Genomic DNA, 6,000 nt, shown 5'->3' on the forward strand with positions numbered 1-6,000 from the left:
TGTGAATCTGGGCCCTGGTTCTGAATACTGTGTCTGTACTTGTTTGTCAAAACTTGTTATCAATAATCAACAGACACAGACACATCGAGTCTCATGGAATCATTGGAGTCATCATCAATAAACATGTTGACTTGAAATTCCAAAAGGTCCACTCTGATATTTTGAAACTTAATGGAAATACGTACACCCCCCCACAACCCCCCTCGCCGCCTGTGATTGGTCACCACGTCCCGGCAGCACAGATTAAGACATGTTTCCCCACTTTACCTCCCCTGTTCCCCACGCCAGCATCACATGACCCATTACATCACTGGATTGAGGTCAGCTCTGGATTAGGATGCTGGGAGAGCGGTGGAATTACTGAAAGTGAGGGAGAAGTGGAGGGAGGAAGGGGGGTTCAGAGGGCACAGAGAGAGAGAGTGGCATTAAGAAGAAAGAGGGGCAAAGGGTAGAGAAATAAGAGTCCGTGTAGAGTAGAGTGCTTAATGTAAAAAGGGGGATTGTACAAAGCAAGCATCTTAAATTCCATGTCCATACTTTGGTTAAAGTGCAGTTTGTGTGTGGTCATGGACCTCTGTTAGAGTTCTAATAATAATTTGTTATCAGAGGATAGATAATAACAGATAATGGTCTTCTATATAAGTGAGGAGGAAGGATATGTGACCCACAGGAATGGGGTCACAGTGAAATGATTGGTTGGCTGTTTTGGAGATCACTCCACTGTGTCTCTACTTGTCTGTTCTGTTCCTCTGTTGACCACTCTCTCATGTATTCATTGTATAATGATGTGTTTATCAAGCCATGTGGCCAGTCCCCTCCGCCTGCTTGTTGCACTGTTCTCTCCCCTCCCTCTCTATTCCTCCCCCAATCTCTCAGGAGATTACGTCTGGAGACTTGTTATTGATGGTCGGTGATGATAACAGTCAGTGGTAGCAGCTTCTTAACAGCATTCCCTTGTACATACCATATCAACACGCATTGGGAGATATCAAAAAGCCACAGGTTCATAACAGCAGTCTAAATCTATAACAGACAGGTTCATAACAGCAGTCTAAATCTATAACAAAGACAGGTTCATAACAGCAGTCTAAATCTATAACAGACAGGTTCATAACAGCAGTCTAAATCTATAACAACAGACAGGTTCATAACAGCAGTTTAAATCTATAACAACAGACAGGTTCATAACAGCAGTCTAAATCTATAACAAAGACAGGTTCATAACAGCAGTCTAAATCTATAACAGACAGGTTCATAACAGCAGTCTAAATCTATAACAAAGACAGGTTCATAACAGCAGTCTAAATCTATAACAGACAGGTTCATAACAGCAGTCTAAATCTATAACAACAGACAGGTTCATAACAGAAGTCTAAATTTATAACAGACAGGTTCATAACAGCAGTCTAAATCTATAACAGACAGGTTCATAACAGCAGTCTAAATCTATAACAAAGACAGGTTCATAACAGCAGTCTAAATCTATAACAACAGACAGGTTCATAACAGCAGTTTAAATCTATAACAACAGACAGGTTCATAACAGCAGTCTAAATCTATAACAACAGACAGGTTCATAACAGCAGTTTAAATCTATAACAACAGACAGGTTCATAACAGCAGTCTAAATCTATAACAACAGACAGGTTCATAACAGCAGTCTAAATCTATAACAACAGACAGGTTCATAACAGCAGTCTAAATCTATAACAAAGACAGGTTCATAACAGCAGTCTAAATCTATAACAACAGACAGGTTCATAACAGCAGTCTAAATCTATAACAACAGACAGGTTCATAACAGAAGTCTAAATTTATAACAACAGACAAGTTCATAACAGCAGTTTAAATCTATAACAACAGACAGGTTCATAACAGCAGTCTAAATCTATAACAAAGACAGGTTCATAACAGCAGTCTAAATCTATAACAACAGACAGGTTCATAACAGCAGTCTAAATCTATAACAACAGACAGGTTCATAACAGCAGTCTAAATCTATAACAACAGACACGTTCATAACAGCAGTCTAAATCTATAACAACAGATGGGCTCATAACAGCAGTCTAAATCTATAACAACAGACGGGTTCATAACAGCAGTCTTTTATTTATCTATTATTTTACCAGGTAAGTTGACTGAGAACACATATTCATTTGCAGCAACAACCTGTGGAATAGTTACAGGGGAGAGGAGGGGGATGAATGAGCCAATTGTAAACTGGGGATTATTAGGTGACCGTGATGGTTTGAGGGCCAGATTGGGAATTTAGCCAGGACACCGGGGTTAACACCCCTACTCTTACGATAGGTGCCATGGGATCTTTAATGACCTCAGAGTCAGGACACCCGTTTAACGTCCTATCCAAAAGACAGCACTGGGATATTTTTTTAGACCAGAGGAAAGAGTGCCTCCTACTGGCCCTCCAACACCACTTCCAGCAGCATCTGGTCTCCCATCCAGGAACTGACCAGGACCAACCCTGCTTAGCTTCAGAAGCAAGCCAACAGTGGTATGCTGGGTGGTATGCTGCTGGCAAGTCTAAATCTATAACAACAGACAGGTTCATAACAGCAGTCTAAATCGATAACAACAGACAGGTTCATAACAGCAGTCACTATCTGCAGTATGTTGTCAGACATATCATTTAGGTGAGATATAAATCCTAAACGGACTAGGACTTGTTACTATAACCCAGTGAATTCCTCTGAGCCAGACTCTCCAGATTAGTCTGTGAGAGACTGGCACAGCAGGGCCTGGCAGGACTGGGAATGGCTACTGGAAGAAGTCGCACATGGCCAGCCTTGCCATGAAGACCCAGAAAACACTATACTGTATGAAAACATGATAGCGATGGAAAGAATTTTACTGTAATTTTTAGGTGTTCTAGTTTTCTTCATGTTTTTGTCCCAAATGAATTTGTATTCCACTCTTGTTCCAATATGTAGGCCTCGTTCTCTTCCCTCATTTATGTACTACAGGTCCAAATTTCATTAAATATCCTTTTTCCCAGGATGCACTGGGCTTCGAGGGCAGCTGTCATGGGTAATGTTGGAACCAATTTGTCATCTGGAGAGAGAAGGACAGTAATCCTGCCAGCAGAGAGAACGATGTCAAGAGAAAAGAAGAACATGGAGATGGAGAGGAAGAAAGGCTGGAGAGACAGCAACACCATAGACAAGAGAGAGAGAGATAGGAGGAAGAAGAGAGAGCGGGAGAGAGAGAGAGACTGTAATCCTGTCTAATTCACTTAGCGAAACGCTGAAGGGGCAAAACACTAAGAGGATTGGGACATTCTCTAAATTAGATCAGTAAAAATAACTAAGTGCAAGGAGAGGTGAGAAGAAGTGTGGACATGTGGACACTTGGACACAGGCCAGGGGGCCAGGACAGGGCGACAGGACAGGAGAGGGGGACTAAGGATGATAGTGGACATGTTTACTGGCAGACATCGGAACAGGTTGGCCTGGTGCTCCTGTTTGAGTATTCTCTCCAAATCAGAGAAGGAACCACAATCCCCTAGTTAGTTCTACTTCAATTTAACCCTAATTCTACGGCTGACCTACCTTCTTTCCCTCCCTCCTCCAACCCTGACTATGCCAAAATCAGACTTCTCTCATAAACAAATCTAATCCGGACAATAATCTCAGTCCAAGACATTAACAATAATCTTGGATCCGAACACTGACTTTTACTCTTGATTATAACTAGGTGTTAAACTTTAAGCCCCCGTATTGACTTAGTAAAAGTATATAACATGATTGTCAGTCAGGTGTTGATCCAGTGATAGACCTAACCATAATACTGATCTTATTACTACATGAATTTGAATTGAGCATGTGAGTGAGGTCATTCCTGTTACAAATCTTAGATGAATCATGACAGTAATCATCACAGAACATTTTCACTAAAATAACAATAATAACTTTATTAGTGTAGGACTTCTTAATACAAGTAACAACGGGCTTCACGTCGTAAAATAGAAGTACTAACAAAGAAACAAAAACAAGAGGGAGGGGAAATGAAAAAAAAAGAAGATAGCTAATTAAAATCGTACAGTGAAATCGAACATTAAAAGCATTTTTATAAAGTGTATCCTCACAATGTAAAAAGAGGCACTCAATCTGCAATATGATGGAATGAACAGTAATTACAGTGATAATGATAGAATATGATTACATTCATACTGCAGTTTTATTAGTAAAAAGAGATGTTCAGCCTTGTCATATCAAACAGCCAATATCAGAATTAGACACCATTTAAAGATTCAAATGGGCATCTGTGATGTCATTTGGTTGATTGAAGAGAAATACAGTGAATGGCATATAAAGCTTGACAGGGATAGACATAAGCTATTTGTTAATGTTGGTCATATTTAGATGTAAATTTACAACCAATAGCATATTAGGATTAGGCTTTATGTCATAGAGAATACAGGCTTTGGGGGATTGTAAATTATCACAGATGGTATTTAAAACAAAGGCAGCCAAATTTTCTCCATCTTCTCTTATCTACAAAATGTAACTTTCTCTCTGTGTCTGTCTTCTTCCTCTTTTAAGTCTTATTTTTGACTTTATTTTGAAGGAACAAAAACTATTAAAACTTTCATGAGATGAACAAATTCATTGGATTTTCCTCCTTTCAATAAATCAATTTTGCACCTACAAAGCATGTGGTATCCAGTATCCTTTGATTGGCTCCTTTCTGTTCACATAACCTCTCAGTTGTCTCACCCAACAATAAATGATAAACGATTGTAGATAAAGAACCATCCAACCTATCCCTGAGAGCAGTCAAAAACCCTGCCTGGAACCCAGTCTTGAATCAAAAGAACACAAGCATGCCACCGCGTTCTCACAAACAATGTACCTCCCTCCCAACTCTTATGTGACCCCAATTTATCTCTGTGAAACTATGCCTCTGAGCAGAACAGAGCATAATTGGGAATGTTTTATTTACCTTTACCCCCCCACACACACACACACACCCCTCCACCACCATCCCTGCCCCCACACTGTCTAGTTCCATCCAACCTATCACAGAGTGTAGTCTAGAACCCAAAGCCAGAGAACCCAAGCGTCCTACATGCCATCATGTTCTCACAAACAATGGTCCCCCCAACTCAACTCTTACATGACGCCAATTCATCACTGTGAAACTATGCCTCAGACAGAACAGAATTGGGAAATGTGATTTATTTTTCATTTGCTTTTACTCCTTACACCCACCCCCTTCGTGCAGAATGTTGGGGTGGACTGGGGGGTGAGTTGTTGGGTTGTTGAGATTAGGAATCGATTAAGAGGAAATTGGACTGTAGGGCTGGCTACGTCTCGTAGGGCCGCCGGCCTGGCCGCAGGATGATTACAGTATTTACAGAACAGCCCGGTGGCCAGCTTGTTTGCCAGGGATTAGAGGCAAAGAAATGAATCATATTTTTAAGTCCCAAGTGTATCTGTCTCCTGCTCTGTCCCACTCTGTCTCTGTGCTTTACTAGTCCATATGCTGCTCCCAGGGATTACCATGGGGGAGGTTCTGGTCCTCTCGTCTGTTTCCTCCATCGCTCTACTCCTCTTTCTCATCTCTTATCCATCTCCTTACTTCTCTTCTCGCTTTCCTCTCCTGCCTCGTCTCTCATATCTCTTTTATCCCTCTCTCTATTCCTCTCCCTCCTTTTTGTCTCTCTCTCTCTACCGTTCGTCTCTCCGCTCCCTGACTATAGACATGTAAATGAATACAGGTGGCAGGTAACCTAGCGGTTAAGAGCATTGGACCAGTAGCTGAAGTTAACAGTTAACCCCCAACAACAACTGCTCACTGGGCCCTGATGATGTCGATTAAGGCAGCGTACCTCTCTGAATCAGAGGATGCACTCAGTTGTGCAACTGACTAGATATCTCCTATCCTTTTGGGTATCCTTACCACTCAGGCCCCCCTTCTATCACTAAGGGAACACCCCCCCCCCCCCCCCCCCCTCGCCCATGTGCCATGTCTATTTCTATG

This window comes from Oncorhynchus mykiss, chromosome 24 (assembly GCF_013265735.2).
Source record: "Oncorhynchus mykiss isolate Arlee chromosome 24, USDA_OmykA_1.1, whole genome shotgun sequence".
Lineage (NCBI taxonomy): Eukaryota > Metazoa > Chordata > Actinopteri > Salmoniformes > Salmonidae > Oncorhynchus > Oncorhynchus mykiss.